This window comes from Scomber japonicus, chromosome 5 (genome assembly GCF_027409825.1).
Source record: "Scomber japonicus isolate fScoJap1 chromosome 5, fScoJap1.pri, whole genome shotgun sequence".
Lineage (NCBI taxonomy): Eukaryota > Metazoa > Chordata > Actinopteri > Scombriformes > Scombridae > Scomber > Scomber japonicus.
In genome coordinates, this window is record NC_070582.1 from 25448475 (window position 1) to 25465187 (window position 16713).

The following is a 16713-nucleotide window of genomic DNA, read 5'->3' on the forward strand; positions in this document are numbered from 1 at the left end:
ACACACTAAGCGTCTAATAAGACTTCCATTCAGGAGCATTCAGCAGGTAACGCTATCCAGTTGTAGCTAGGCGATAACAGCAAATAGCAGCAAAGTGCCAGGTTAATTAAGCTAAAGTGCATCCTAGTGTAATTAGTAAGCGGACTGTAAGGAGGATAAAAGATAAGGATACGTACCCGGTGAATGAAAACCGACAGTTCAGTTTGGATGAATTCATTGACTTCCTCAGTGTCAGCCTTATCCGTTGTTAACCTCACTGTTTAGAAGAGTCGACCTGTTGCGTGAGTGAAGGAATTTGACTGACAGAGAAACTTAAAGGGCGGGGCTTCAACGAATTCATCGTCGGTCACCATGGCAACACTAACAAGGAAGTCGGTCAAAAATATCTTTTCACTTTAGTTTTTTTTTCTTTTCTTCCTTCTTTGACTGTATTTACTTTTTGTAAATAAAAGCAGGAAACTCCTCAAACTTGAATGGAAGTCAATTGGAAAAAAGGTAACACTCTTTGTAAAATTAAATGTGTTTCATTATTTTCTCCATTAAAAGCACATGATTCGTATGCAGATGCATAAGGGAGGTTGAAGAATTCTACTGAATACAGCCTACAACTCTGGCCTTGAACAGTACAAATAAATACATCTCGTGAAATATTTATTTTGTTCTATGTTGGTTGTATGAATATTGTTGGTTGGTTGGTTGGTTGGAAGAAAGCCTATTTCACGCAAAATATGAATTATGAATGAAAGAATGGTGCCTACTTAATACTGTACATGACTGTTAAAGAAAGAAAGAAAAGCCTAGTTGTATTGATTTAAAAGCATTTTTATTGTTTCTGTTCTGTTTGTTTAAGTCAGTCATTATGAGTAGTACATGTGAACAGCCATTGTCATCTATGGGTCTAACATTTGGTCATTCGATTTTCTTTCAGGGATGAGTAGGCTATTATTAGATTTTCGTTTTAAAATCGGCTACAAAAGATGAATTGAAATACGAGCTGTTGTTCTTTTTTCTTGGAATTTTATTTTCATATTTAGAATAATAAAAAATAAAATCACTGGCAAACAGAATTTAAAAATCCTGTTTTCTCATATAAGAGCACAATAAAGATAAAAACACAATTCAAAAATAAAATTCTGTCAGTGATGGGGAAAAGTAGTTTAACTAACCTGACAGACACACATCCATCAAAGAGAAGGGCTGCAGGTGGCGCCAAATCATGAACACACAAAACAAAACAGGCTTCCTAACCCAACAGATCCCCACTGACTCACTACAGCTGAAAAAACAGCTGAGATAAAGGAAATAAAGGCCCCTATCTTACCTGTCAAAATAAAACATATTCTGACTAGAGAGTCATATTACTGTGCGATGTCGAAATATTGAGTTTATGAAAATAACAAAGTAAACCTACAGTATATACAGGAGGGATTCCTGATGACTGTACTTTTTGAACTGGCTTTCTTATTTTGCCCAAATTGTCCTTGTGATTTCAGTCGGTGCTCAAGAGCCAAAGCAACATGTGGACTCAGCAAGACTGCACACAATCGCTGATCTGTGGCTAACGGACTTGGAAAAGTTAAGTAGTTATGCACTTTATAATAATAATAAAGTAAGAAAGTGTGTGTTCACAATCACATAGTTCACTTTGGACATATCAGGTGGAGAAATAAAAAAGTATTTCCTGTCCTTCATCTATCAGACAAGTTATTTATAAGTTGCTAATTATACTACATGTTGATCAACTGCAGAACTGGAACCATTTCACAACCACATCTTCATGTACACTGAGGTCTGAATTATAACCATCATGTTCACAGGCCAGCAATGAAAAACAGGGATTTGCTATTGCTATTTTACTGTATGTTAAACTTAATTACCTTACTAAACCACTGATTAACATGTATCTATAATTACAATTACAAATAGAAGTAGACTACAAAAATTAAAAATGTTATCATATACAGATTGTTGTATTTTATTTTTTTTTCTTTTCTTTAGGTAAGTATGAAACAAAGAGTTTGGGAGATGGCGCTTATATGTTGTTGCATTTCCAAAGGATGACACGAGCCAGATGGCTGGCTGATGAGAGGGGAAGCCCAGAAACAGAGCAATGCATCCCTCAGACAAACGTTAGCTCAAGTTAGTTTCTGGAGTTCCAGCCCTGACCACAGACCAGCTCCTGGAGCATCATTTATAGCGTATGCTAAAGTCAGCAGGAGACTTGGAACAGGTAAACTTACATATTTTACTGCAGCAACAAACCAGCAGGGCACCTACACCAGACTCTCGGTGCTGTACTGTGATAAACACGTTCAATTTTACCAGATGGATAAAAGATTTCCTTCATGAAGAAAACAGCAACTATCCAATAAACCTGGCAAATGAAACGGTAATCTTGAGATGGGCACTACTTTAACATGTTATTTTAAAGTTTGACATATTATTTGTCATGGTTGTGGTTAGTAACTCTTTCAAGAGCTGACATTTAGATGTAATTATCGCTATAATAAGTAATAAAACAAAGTTTTATTGCATCTTGTCTGTCATGCTTTTGGATTTATATGTATGGCTTTGGTAATGTTATGACACACAGTTACAAGTTCTAAACAGCACAATGTGATACAAACCAGTTCAATGTTAAACAGTTTTTAAAGCTTTAAGGCTCCAGCTGCTGCTGTGACCCAGTGAGAACTCATGATTCAGCTCTGGGTTATTTTAACGGTGATGTAACATTGTTTCAGACTGCAGTCCCTTTTTCAATTGTGCCAGAACTGTCTTCTTGGACACCTACTTCCCCTAGCTCTTCTTTGTTCCCTTCTCAGGGTTTATACCTAAAATGTAATAACAGAGAAGCATGTAAGTGTGGTAAGTAAAGATTACTCATACTTATTAAAGAACACCAACTCTAGGATGTTTTCTTGTAATAGTGAACTCTGAGTAAATATGGTTAAAACAGACCAGTTGTTTCAATTATGATAGTATCTGAGTCATCCTTATTTCAACACGTTAGGAGTGTTGGTATATTTGTACTTCGGAACAAAACAGCAATAAGCAGATTTTAAGAACAAACTTCAAGATTTTAAAAAAGCAATTATACTATCCTTGATGATTTCAGTATTTTAAAAGTTAAATAAATTTTACTATAATGAATCTGATGTCACCTAACAATTTGTTCATGACTTGTACATCATCAGTTTATATATTTATTTCTCTTAGCTGATTAAAACTTGATGATAATATTTCATAATTTAATCTTTGTTAATTACAAGAAATATATGAGGAAACAACCAAAACTAAAATAATATGTAGACTATTGGTAATGGATAGAGCAGTTGCTGTTCTTGATAAGTCAGTGAGAAACAGGTTTTACTGCAATAAAATCAATTGGATACAGAGAAGGACCCACAGTATCCTAACAGTGTACTATAGCATGAAATAATGTTTTCTCAAACACTATAGAAGCTGTATGGAACTATGGAAGAAATATTCAGAATGATTCATTGATCATTGCAGCAGACATTGTGACAGGAAAAGCACAGGTGAAACTAATTTAACAATCCCTTTGTTCAATTTAGGTGAGACAGCACATCATGCCAGTAGGCTTGGCTTGAGCAATAGTGTGCCCCAAAACACATGTAGTTAAATCAGATGCAGCCACAGTTAATTAGGTGCACCTGTACTTTTTCTGCTATGACATGTCATAATGTCTGCTATGACATGACACGACAATGCTCCATTGCAAGTAGAGGTCCAAGGTCCAAAAAAGTTACAGATGGTTATCACAAAATTGTACCAAATGTACCAAAAAGCACCCATTATGCAGGCAGAATGATCCCTGCTGTTATATGACTATAAGTATTTAGTATATTATCCTATTATTGCTATTACTGATACGCAGCATTTTAATGCTGTAGCTTGAGTTCAAGTTTTGTCATGCCATGGGATAATTTACTTTAAACTTATGCATATTGTTTATAGAATTATGTAAAGATGTTGTGTGTAAAATATTAATTTGCAAAATAACTTAACATGTCATATTAAGGTAGTAAACACTATTTGCTTCTGAAATGTAATAAAGTGAAGGTTGCATGAAATACAAATACTTAAGTAAAGTACAAGTTCTCCAAAATTACACCCACGCACAGGTGTTGAGTGAGTGTAAATGCAGTTACTTATATATATTTTGACGGTTCGTACTAATTAAATTGTTCCCACATAGGCACTGAGGATGTAGAATCATTCAGAAGATTAGAAAAGTGCTACCATGTGGTGCAGTCATTATGACACAAAAGAATAATTCAGCTAAATTGTTGTCAACACAAAGCTTGACAAATATGCTGCATCACCAGTCCAAGTGCAAAGGCATTTTTATCAAGAGTCAGGCAAAAGAATAAGGAACTCAAATAAAACACCTTTAATCTCAAGTATCTCTGTGTTAACTATTGCCTTCTTTAGAGTAACAATGGAAAAAAACTGCTTTGACTTAGTGTCAAATACTGTAAAACAACATTGTAAAGCAACATATATCTGAAAGGCAGTTGTAATACTGATGAGCGTCAGATGAGGGCAGTAAAGGACAATTAAGTGAAAAGAATTCTAATACACCAGTTTTTTTCCATCATAGAACAGGAAATTACCTTTTATCAGCTGCTTTAAATTAACATTGTATTTATTTACTTGACAATATACTATTGCAGGTTTTATACTCTCCATCTGGGCAGATATAGTCTAATAAATGCTACAGATGAGCTGCACCTAGTCTTATAACAAGTGGATCTAATCTACAGGGGGAACAGCCTCATACTGTACCATAAAAATGTGCCTTTGCACAGCAGCCAACCAGGTGTAAAAACACTCTCCCAGCCCACGGATGTCACTGTTTCCCACTTTGTGGACGGAAACTTCATGGATGTTCCACATGTGTGGTGGTGATGGGCTCTTGAGGTTTGCACTGTATCCTCTTCAAGTTGTTTTTGAAAGCCTGATTTGCAGCAAACAGATGCATGCAAGGCGATGGTCCAGATGAGATTTCAGAGCCAGATGTGTTTACACCAGGGGACACTGAGTGATGATCATTATGTTGTTTGTCATAATCCTTTATTTGATCTCACTGGGTTAAAATTCCATATTCAGTCATTGTGATGTTTCTTATATATTTTTGTTATCTGTAGACAACACAGAAAACTTTATGGTTGGATATCTGTTTTAATCCCTAATGAGTGCTTCCAAAAGTCTTCCAACCCCATCAAACATGTAGCTCACAGGGGGATAAGAAACTACAGCCAGGCACTGAAGCCAAGCAGAGATACACTACTACAGGACCTCTGAGAGCCATTTCCACCAGCGGAGAGGAGGACCAGAGTAGAGTGGCAAGAAGCTGAGAGGAGGGAAAGACATTGAGAGTGCATGCTGCTAGTGTTGCCACACTGCTCTGGTCGGAGGCCTTGGAAGGACTGACATCACACTTGGAGAGTTTCATTCAGCTCTGCATTCCTGAGTACGGGAGGGTGTGTGGTTGGGGGCTCAGAGTCATCTGTGCCACTGCTTTAGTGGTCTTTCAATGCCTTTGGGATCACGCTATGTGGCTATGATCAGAGATATGCCAGTGGCTATGCATGTAGACAGTTCTTCCGTTCAAAGTTGTGGACTTTACTGTATCATTGTGTGTCTTTGTGGCTATGGGTCTGGGTTGTCTGTAGACATGCTCTTTTGTTCTTTCAGTCTCATAATGACAAAAGGATGTGGTGCCAGGGAAAACTGAAGGCCTCATTCAACATTTTCATGCTGCAGCAGAAAGACTGGAAAACCTACTGAAGACTACCTGATCTTTTGCCATTGCCCCTTTGCAGTCTGAGCAAACAACTGAAAACTTTCATGTAGGTCAGACCTACTTTGAAGTGTTGTTGTCACCTACAAGGCCTCCAAATTTAGACCATTTCTGACAGCTATGATACAGTATGTTTGCTGTTATTTTCACCTAGAACTTCCCAAGTGACTATCATGTTTCATTTAACTGCAATGTCCCTTTTCTTAAGGTTCACTGGCAATGTTCTCCCAGCCCCCAGCCTTATGATAACTTTAGTGTAGTTGTTTTGGCTTCAAGTTCAATGCAAAATGTCTTTCATGCAAATCGCCGTATGTTTGTAAATGCATCAATTATTTAGTCATTTAAATTGAAACTTGAAACAAAATTGATCTGATGAGGATATTCTGTAATCTGTGATTACATTCTATCATTTCTATAAATGATAATTGTCTTGAATGGGGGCATTCACTAGACTTGCACTTTCTCACTATAACCTATAGGTGGCACTATAATGTAGGTTAACAGTGAAAGAATCCAGCTCAGCACCTGCAGACTCAATTTGCAGCCAAAATACCCTCACTAATGAGCTCTGGATATGGAGATAGAGTATGCCATGGTTAATTTATCGCTGCTGAGTAGTAAAAGCTATTATATGAATGGATTTGTTATTCACACATTTCTGCAAGTCAAGGAAAGGATAAATGTGTTGTTTATTTATGGTACCTTGTGAGAAAAAGAATGACCTTCTAGAGAGAGATGCATATGCTTTACACATAGATTTACTTGGAGAATAAATACAGTATGAAGTGGAAAATTAATTATTTTTAAGTTGATCGTTGTATTGGAGGTACTATATGGTTTATTTGCTGTAACAGCAAATTACCACAAGCGGCCAACCTCTAAGTCACAAAGATCTGACCATGTGGTGATGGTTGGTGTGCAGTCACGTGACATCCTGGCTCCTCATTTTTGCCAAGTTGGACGCACGGTAGGGTTCGTGCAAAGCAAGAGTGCTGCTGCTATTGCTTGTTATCACACAAAGGGTTATTGTGCAAGACAATCTATTACATGCTCCATTTACAGTGTGGCTGCTGATATACTGAGGGCCAGACTCTTTAGCCTGATGTGTGATATAATGGAAGCTTCCAAAGCTGCCATTTTTGTGTCACCAATCCAACCCATTAATTCTCTATGGATTCCAATATTATGAAGTTACCTCCAATTCATTAGTCAAGCTCTTGTGGTGACCCACACTGAATACCTGCACTCAACCATACTGTACATTTGCATCAGGATTTCCATTCCCTCTTGAAACTGGATTGCTTCCATTATGATTGCATGTAAGTAACACTTGCCATAGGCCCCTCCCTGAGGGACTATGGGAACATGTGTTTCCCATTGTTCCGTTGGTTTCTTCGTATGTTCACACTGACCACACTGACTTTCCCATTATATCACCGGGCTGTGTATACCCACAAACCCTCTTATCATCTTTGCCTTCAGATTAAATCACCTAAAGGAGCTCCACTAGTGAAGTAACGTGTAAATGAGTTTTAAAGTAACCGTGTAGCTGGGGTTGAATGCTTATATACCCCAGGGGCACCATAAGGGGGTGAAAAGTTAGGAATATTCTAAGAGTCCATAACTAACAGGGCTACTAAAAAAATATTAGAACATATACATTTAACATATCATCGTTAATAGATATTAATAGAATATTTAATTTACAATTAAACTAACACAGTAAACTTTGTTGTATGCAGAATGTTGCATGCATGTCTACACATTGTTATATTTTCACAGCTCAGTGTCAGTATATATTGTACAGTTAGTTTTGGACTTCTAGAGAGTTGCAAGCCTTCGCAGTTAGAGAAGTGGCTACAGAAACTGTGCATGGTTGAACTAACCTGTGAGTGGTGGTGGGGCCCAATGTGATATCTTTTCATGGGGCCCAAAATCCCTGGCGGCCCCCTTGATATAGCCCCTAAAAAGATTTTAAAGGAATACTTTGATATTGATTTATGCTTTAATTTCTAACCCAGTTTGATGACATAAATTCCACTCTCATTTCTGAATAGCATTAAAGAGTTGAAGCAGGATTTTAAAAAAGCAAGCCGTTTCAATTTTTGAACTAATTAAATGGATGATATATACAGTGTTATCTAGACAAATGTAATGATGCTGGTAGGCCGATTTTGATTTGGTATTGATCTTCTCATCTAACTCTTGGCGAGAAAGTGTATCCCATTACCCAAAATGTCAAATTATTCCTTTGAGCTCTATCTTTTCACGTTCTGTCCCGTAACTGAAGCCCTCACTCACAAAGCTGACTCCAGCCTGATGAACTGTAATCTAATGGAGTAAATTGACCTTTAGACTTACCATAAAATACTTTTCATTTCATAAAAGAACACTTAAGCCTTACAGGCACATTTTCCCAGTTACCCACCAAATGTGGTGCTTGAAACATGTGTTCTAGTTCCATAAAGTTGCTTCATTTTCAGTCACTTTCATAACCTGTGCAAGTGAGAACATTATCTTTTTATCTTGTGTTTGGCTCAGGCTTTCACAAGTCCCTTTTTACAACCCACAAGAGTTATATTCTGTACTCAAAGGAAGAAAAAGACCAATTGTCTGGCCTGCACAGCTTCAGGATCAATGTTGCTTGCAGAAATGAATTGCTGGCATTATTTCAATCATACCTTACCTCATTTAAGGATAAATAGTAATAATAATTTTTGTGAGGGTGAACCAAATTAAGACTTTTTGGTTAAAAAAAGGAGATCATGAAAGCAGAATTTCCATTCCTCATGCAGTTATGTGTCACACTGTAGTGGCGATAGTGTTAATGAGTTGGAATTTCACAGTTTTTGCATAGAATGAGCTGGATTTGCTATTTCTTTATTTGTTAGTTATGATTTTGCTAAGCTTGTTTGCTTTTAGAGATTTCTTTGACACAACAGTATACAGAGCCTCTTGATTGTTTCAGTTGGGCAGAACACAAAAGATTTCATGTTACATCATCACAGACTGACTCTTCTGCTACAATCACTGACAGTATAACCTATGTACCATGTTTTCAACCATCCTCTTCCCCTCTCATCTCTGGACAATTGGTCCGTTACCTAGTTGTATGTGGAAAGGTGATGGTTTGGGGCTATGCTGTGAGATTACATCACCGCTTCTTCTTTTGTCAAATGGATATCTGATCAGTCCTCCCACAGTAGTTTATTAGATCTGGTGACTTATGAAAGAGAACAGACATGGCTGTAGGTGGATAAGTGAAATGAAACATGCTTTGGCAGAACTAGCTGGCAACACACCACATGTTACAACATAATCACAATGCAATGTTGTTATGAAGCAATTAAGTCTCTATCAAAACGGCTGATCGTGTTTTTACAAATGTAATGACTTTTGGGTGTGTCTGGTAATAAAACTGAATTCTGTGTCTTGCAGCTTTTTAACAGCGGCTTACTTTTTACTTTCTTTCTTCTTTTTTTTATCGATCTAACCTCAGCTGTTCACCTCTTTCAATAGCTGACCTCCCCAGTGTCTCTTAAAGTTTTAAAACCAGCTTATATCAGTGTTCTACACTACAATATGAAAGGTGGTACAGATGTAAAAATGAACGTCCCACGCTGTCAAATCTTTTACAGGCCTGACCATAAATACATGATTGATAGCTAGGCAGATGAAAATAATCTGTTTCTGTCTTTAAATTTCTACAGGTTTCCAAGTCTATTTTTTCTAGTGAATACACTGAAATACATTTGTTTGGGCAAACTTCTTAATTCAGCATAATATGTATTATCTCAGGGTGTATCAAAGACAAATAGTCAAAGAATTTGATCGGGTCTTGAGGGTAAAGGGATCAAAAACACACTGGTGATTGGAGATAAATAACGTGTTAAAAGGAAACACTTTAAGAGGTGAATAAGACAAAGTTAAGTACATGTCAATATAGCATGCATGGTATCCCTCAGACAGCACTGCACATCTTGAAATGGTTGTGAAGTTCCCTTATAGTCAGCAGTATGTCAGTGTGTGTCTGTGTGCAGCAGCACGTTATTTGGTCAACAAACCCAGGATGTGACAGCCCTCTCTTTAAAATTGAGTGTCGGTGAGTATAGTGTTAAAATTCTACCATTTTTCTATGTTCAAGAAAGAAAAATGAAAGTGACTGACTATTCTGAAGTCTGTGTTTGGACCAGGCTTTTTTCTTCCTTTGGAGAAGGGTAATTTGCTTGGCAACTTTTAGCCAAAATAAATAGCTTAAATGCTGCGCCGGCACTGGAAGTGAAAGAACAAACTCAGCCGGTGGGGTTTGCCTCACCATTGCTGCAGTAAAGAGCATAAAGCACTTGCAGGAATTAGTGATGACAAACAAATTAAATGATTTTACAAGACATAATACTGAATAAAAAGGAATGTGTTGGACATGTCAGAATTTTACAAGTCTTACAATCTTAGAAACTTACAAATCTGTAAGACATTTCCTTTGTCAATCACTTGATGCTATTTGGTTCTTTGTTGAACAAAACTCTGCCTTTCAGTATCATTTCTGAAAGGCAGTGTTTTGATTGTCTAGATTGCAGCTGGCTATTTTGAACAATTTACACAAGACACACGAGGATTTGCTGATATAATATTTTGATATTTTGTGTTTGGGTTTGGCTGTAAACTCACAAGGAAATCTGCGTAAAGCTTTGTCTTTTGTGGTCAGAGGCTGTAAACATTGTTTTCTCTCTTTCCACTCGGGTTTGAATTTGTTTTATATTATGTAAAAAATCATATCATAGCAATTGTCTTTCTTTGTGGAAGGGTAAATACTTTTTCTTATGGCCAAAGCCAACATTGGTTCCCCAATTCTAAAATGAAAAAGCCTGTTTGTGTCCAGAGGAATAAAAATAAAATAAAAATAAAAATGCTGTGGAAACGGCTATAAAAGAGCTACAAACAAAATGTAATATAAGCCTGCATGTCCTTTAGCATTGACATTGATTGATTTAATAACCTCTTATTTTTGTCACACTAAACAAATAAAGTAGTAATCTTTTTATTGAGTGGGGACAATCATTATTTAACTGTTATCCACATTTTTAGATTACACTTAAGACACGGAATGGTAAAGAAACCCTTATTTCCTGGTTTACTTTGAGCACAGATATATAAGTGTGGATTGAAAAATAGTTGTACTGGATTGTTCACTTACATTTACCAGTTAATTTCATACTAGGATTGTATTCAATTCAGTCTATTTCCACTTATAGCTACAGAAAAAACATCTGATTCATTTTCTCCTGTGTGAAATGCCAGAATGTAACTGGTGTCAAAGCCCTCTCAATAAGTTTAATATCACCCTGAAGCTCCACAGAATAAGACCATGGTGAGAACTGTATCTTGCTTAAGGGATCAAGGGCCTTCAGATTAGAGCTACAGCTTCTTTTCCACAGCCCAGCTCCTACTGATACTTTCCATCCAGGCTCTCTGTCAGCGCTCCTGCCAAAATACAATCTTTTCACATAGTGAGAGTCTGTAAACTGGAGAGCAGAGCGCACATAGCTCAGCAGCCCCAGAGAGTTTCAGCTGTCCACAGGGGGGTAAAACTCTCGCTATGACTTCTAAAAGTCGGGAGTGGTTTTAGGGTGAGTTATTGAGTGCACAGGTTTATGGTTACACCTGATCTGAAGACTTTTAGACTCAGTGCTGTTATTATGTCTTGAATTTTTTCACATAGAGCCACGAGGAATGTATCCTTAGACACTGTCAGATAAGGCATCCAATGAGAGAGACAGAAAGACAGACAGAGAGGGGGAGACTGGACCTCCCACTGATAATCACTGTGCTAAATGGGCACTGCCTTCTCACTGGGTGGCACATCTTGTAAATGTCTGCTCTGACCAGAAGGCAAATACCACAGCAGTACCAGCCCTGTGTTTGGCTGGGCCCCTTGCAGGCCTCGGCATCAGTCTTCTCTCTTAGACCAGAGAGGGAAGGTTTCACAACCTCACCCAAGGCCGAGCTGAGTGGCTGATGTACAGCAGGTTGTTATTTTAACCATCCCGAGGGAGGGATGAATACTTGGCTTTCTGGGTGCAGGATGATTTTCATTGGTCTCTCAGACGTGAATTAACACAAGTATTGCACTATAATATATTATATGTTGCTATGTAAGAGATAAAAATGGTTTCTTCCAAATTTAAATGCATGGATATGAGTTGAAATAGTGAATATCATCAACGCTATCCATAATATGTCCCATTCCTGTACTTGATTTGATAGATTTCACAACTCATATATCTATCATGCATTGCAGCAAGGCATTCTGTGAAGTCAGCCCTCTTTCCAGAGAGCTCTTTTTCACCCGAAACATTCTGTTATTCGTGCAAGTCATGATTTAGGATATGTGTCCAACTGAGAACCTAAAAGATAATTTAAAACAATTGGATAGATTAACTTTTGGCTTGAGATGATAACTGTAAAAAAGTCAAGCAGTGAACTGTAACTCAAAGATGTTTTCTGGATGAGCTTAGCAGTTATGGTATGTACAGTATTTTATAGATGAGAGGGCGTTGCTATTAATCCAGGTTAAGGTCTCTACTTTCTTGTCGCTATCAGAAGCAACAAAGAGGTCTTGTTCTTGTCCTATTGAATCTTTATGGAGCCAGTCTACTGCCAGCTCTTTAAAATGCTACCAAGCAGCTTCAGGGTTAGCTGATGTGGTACACTTTTTATTAGATTAAAGTGGGTTCCCTGATTTAGCTACGACTGGAATCAAATGATATGTTTCAGAATCTTTTATCTTTCATTTAAAAAATGACAAAAAAGTTATGCAAATGTGTTAACTCTTTATTCGTCATGTCAATTAACTTCTTAAGAAACTGTGTAAATATCCTCCTTATTCTTTACAGCTGGCTGCTAACTAGACTGACATAATGTAAGTAATTTTTTGTGGAGGTGTTGAATAGCTGCTGTTGGTTTTGGAGAAGCGTGGTTGGCAGAACAAAATATTCTGAGAATAAAAATGTCTAGATTCACGCCATGAAAGACACTTATACAAGCACTGCTGCAGTGTGGAATTTGGTGCTTCATGAGTGGCTTGTTTACTTTAGTTAAAGCAATATTCAACACATAATGATTATATGATTTGACCTCTCAGCCTCCAGGGGTCTGGACACTTATATATTCAAAGTTGAAAGTGATATATTTTGAAGAATATACTGTAATTCTTGGTCAACACTATAGCCTACAGTGTTTTGTTGGGCTGCAACAAAAGCTGACGTTTGATGTGTTTTTACGCCTGTCAAAGTGTGAAGTGAAATGGGAGATGTCACAATTCTGCATCTCAAACCAAAGCCACTTAGCTGCAATTCCAGTCTGCCCTGAAATAAATCTAACTTTCTTAAGCTCACATCCCAGAGCTGTTGCAGATGTTCCTATGAATAGATTGTGTGTGAAGTATTCTGGTACTTGTTATGGATTATTTGAATAGATTGCCATGTTGGCATCCACACGGATTTACAGAGCTGCAGGTTTTACATGGGTTTCTGCTCGGTTCTTATGGTTCTCTCATGGGAATGTCAATTTTAGGCCGTGTTGTATGAGCCACGAATGTGAACTCATTTGTCCTACAGGGAAATACTAGACAAAGAAATGCTCTGTGCACAATTACTGAGCCATTCTCAAAACAATAACAAAGCACCCATGACCATGATATAATATGAAGACAAATGCACCCACCTTCCAATTAATGAGCCTTTCAGAGACTTTTTTCAATTGGAAAGTTACAGAGGTTGTTTTTCCTACATTGCGGAGGACCTCATGCAATGAGCCCTCCAGCCAAGAGAAAAAATAATTAGGTAGTTCTGTATTACGGGTTTGTTTATCATAGATAATATATCTTGCATATGGATGTAATGTAAAGCTAGAGCAGAGAATGGGTCCTTGATTTCATTTGCTTTCTTGTGAAACTACCCTTCAATTTGCAAAATGATCTACAGAAACTCTGAACAAAATAATGGCTATCCAGCAACAGTCAATAGTAATAATCCCATTTATAAGTATATTCATGTGACATGGTAACGTTGAAAGAATGACTTTTCTATGTGTGTGCCAGTCCTTGTTACTCTGGCAAGTGTGCTTCTAGATCACAGTGAATGAATCCAGTTGAAGTGTATAAGTGTATAACAGAAATCGCCTGTTGCTAATTTGACGTTCAAGATTTTTCCACGCTAGGGTTTCACCCTTATGAAACCTGCTACATTCTTTTACTCATACTTCCACACTGGTCCAAAATATCAAATGACATATTCTAAACATGCTGTACATCTGACCTTGAAATAAAACAATTGAAATGAATGTAATGAATGTCTGTGGGAGAGAAATATGTCCAGCCATGCAGAGTACACACACACACACACACACACACACACACACACACACACAGGCACACACACACTCCCACCCACCCACATAACACCCCTCCAAGTAAATCACCTCAAATGAAGTCATTTTTAATCCATGATGGATGACATGTTCTTGACTTCAGTTTCTGCTGCTTAAGTTTTGTTAATGGCAACGTTGTGCTGGCCACTCTCAACATATTAATCATTTTTGAGTGTTGCTAGTACAGAGAACACTTTGGAACTGCCTTTAAACAAGCTCTAGTTTTGGCAGAGGAAGTGCAAACTCTGTGAGGAAATAAACTGCGAGGAATTATAATCTGATGGTGGTTGAGGAGTTTGTTTTGACTTTAATCAGCAAAAATCTTCTGTTTCATCCGAATCTGGCAATGCCAAGGGATCCCCTATGATTCCCTCCCAGCAGGCCCAGATGCGTAGCCATCTCTGGTTTAATGTGAAATTGGTGAGCTAGCTGTGACTTGCCATTAATCCATATCTTCAGAGTTGTCTCTGGACTATTTAATTGTATTGCATAATGAGAATATTATTGTTCAACAGATTGTTTTTTCCTGTAACAGACATTTAGGTCTCACAGACAATGGAAAACTAAATGTAGGTTTTCTGCATCTTGAGATAACAGATATTTTCTCATTCCTGTTTCCTGAAACATTTCTTCATGCCGAGGCAATTATTTTCCACAATGCAGCACTGATTATATATAATATAATCTTACCCTATTGAGGCTACATAAGAGCGATGTAACAGCTTCATTGACTTTTTCAGAGCCAAGGTCAACAACATCCACTCTCTGATGTCCAGCTCTTCCTCTCTGCTTCATCCTGTCATCAGCCCTCTGTCTGGGAACTTGCCATCTCTACTTCATTTTACTGGCGTCAGGCAGAGCCACACTGAGAAAATCCTCAAGAAGATGAAACCCTTGTGCCGTGAACCCCATTCCCACAACTCTGCTCAAATCATACATCCCTATTCTCAGCTCCCTGATCACCCAAACTGTCAACCTCTCTCTTCAAACCAGTAGTGTTCTGCCCTCAAGGTTGCAGTCATCCACTCCTTCCTCAAGAAGCCCATCATGTTCCCAGAAACTTTTGTCAGCTCCAGACCTATCTCCATCTCTTTTCTGTCCAAGGCATTGGAGAACGTGGTTGTTTCTGAGCTGCAGGACCACCTTAAACACACTCATTTGAAAAATTTCAGTCAGGTTTTTACAGGGCTGTAATTCAGCCCTGGATTTATCTGCTGGGACAGCCTCACAGGGGTGTGGGTGGAATGGTGTGATCATGTGCACCATGAATGACTGACACGAAGAGAGGACTGGTAAAGAGGCAGACAGGGCTGGCCCAAAAATGGATTGGTAAGCACGAAAATGGTGCTAATCCTACACTTGTTTTGACAGTCCACTGGCCCTACAAAAGTCCTCTGGGATCCGTCCTGGTATGCTTGATGGCCAGTACATCACTACATTTTAGTTCCTCAAACAGCGCTGAAACACCTCTGCTCAGGGTTGTAAATGCAGAGGCCCCATCTTTCCTGATTCTTTTGAACTATTAGAGTAATTCCACACCACCATTGGACTGTCGGACTGCACTGAAATGCGTTTAATCCTACCTTCCCAGTAGGACTGAGTATGTCTCACTGAGAGGATACAGGTCTAGATCTCTCCTTTTCACATGTGGTGTTCCACAAGGATCCATTCTTGGCCACATCCTGTTTGCCCTCTACGGGCTCCCCTTTAAAAGTGTCATCAGCAGACATGGGATGTCTTTTCATTGCTATGCAGATGATAACCAGCTGTACATCAAAACTGCCCCAAGCCGTTATGCCACCATGTCAGCACACATTTACTTCAATTAAACAGCAGCAAAACTGAAGCTCTCCTTATTGGCATTACACACCAGATTCTGCCATCCCTCATACCTCATCTCAACTTAGATGGCCTGAACATCCCCCTCTCCTCCACAGTCACTTATCTGAGTGTTTGGTTAGACCCTAAGCTGACTTTTGATGACCATATAAGACATCTATGTAAAACCTCTTTCTACCATCTTGAAAACATCTCTAAACTCTGCACCTTTCTATCCCTGTCAGATCCAGAGAAACATGTCCATGCATTTATCTCCTCAAGACTGGAATACTGTTATGCACTCTTGCCTGGCAGGAGCATCCAGAAGCTCCAATATATTCAGTAAAAATGCTACCAGGATCCTGCTGAGAGTGCAAACACAGAAACACACAAAACCAATTGTTTTCATTGCACTTGCACTGCCTTCTTCAGAATTGACTACAAAGTCCTGTTACTCACATAGAAATCCATCAACAGACATCCCTAAAATCTAGCAGCCTCCAGGCACCCAGAACTAAGCTCCTCACCATGAGAGATCATGCTTTCTGCTCTGCTGCACCACACTTGTGGAACAGCCTTCCTAAACCATCTGAGGAGAATACAAACCCCAGACTCTTAAAAAAGGCTTTAAAACCTTTCTA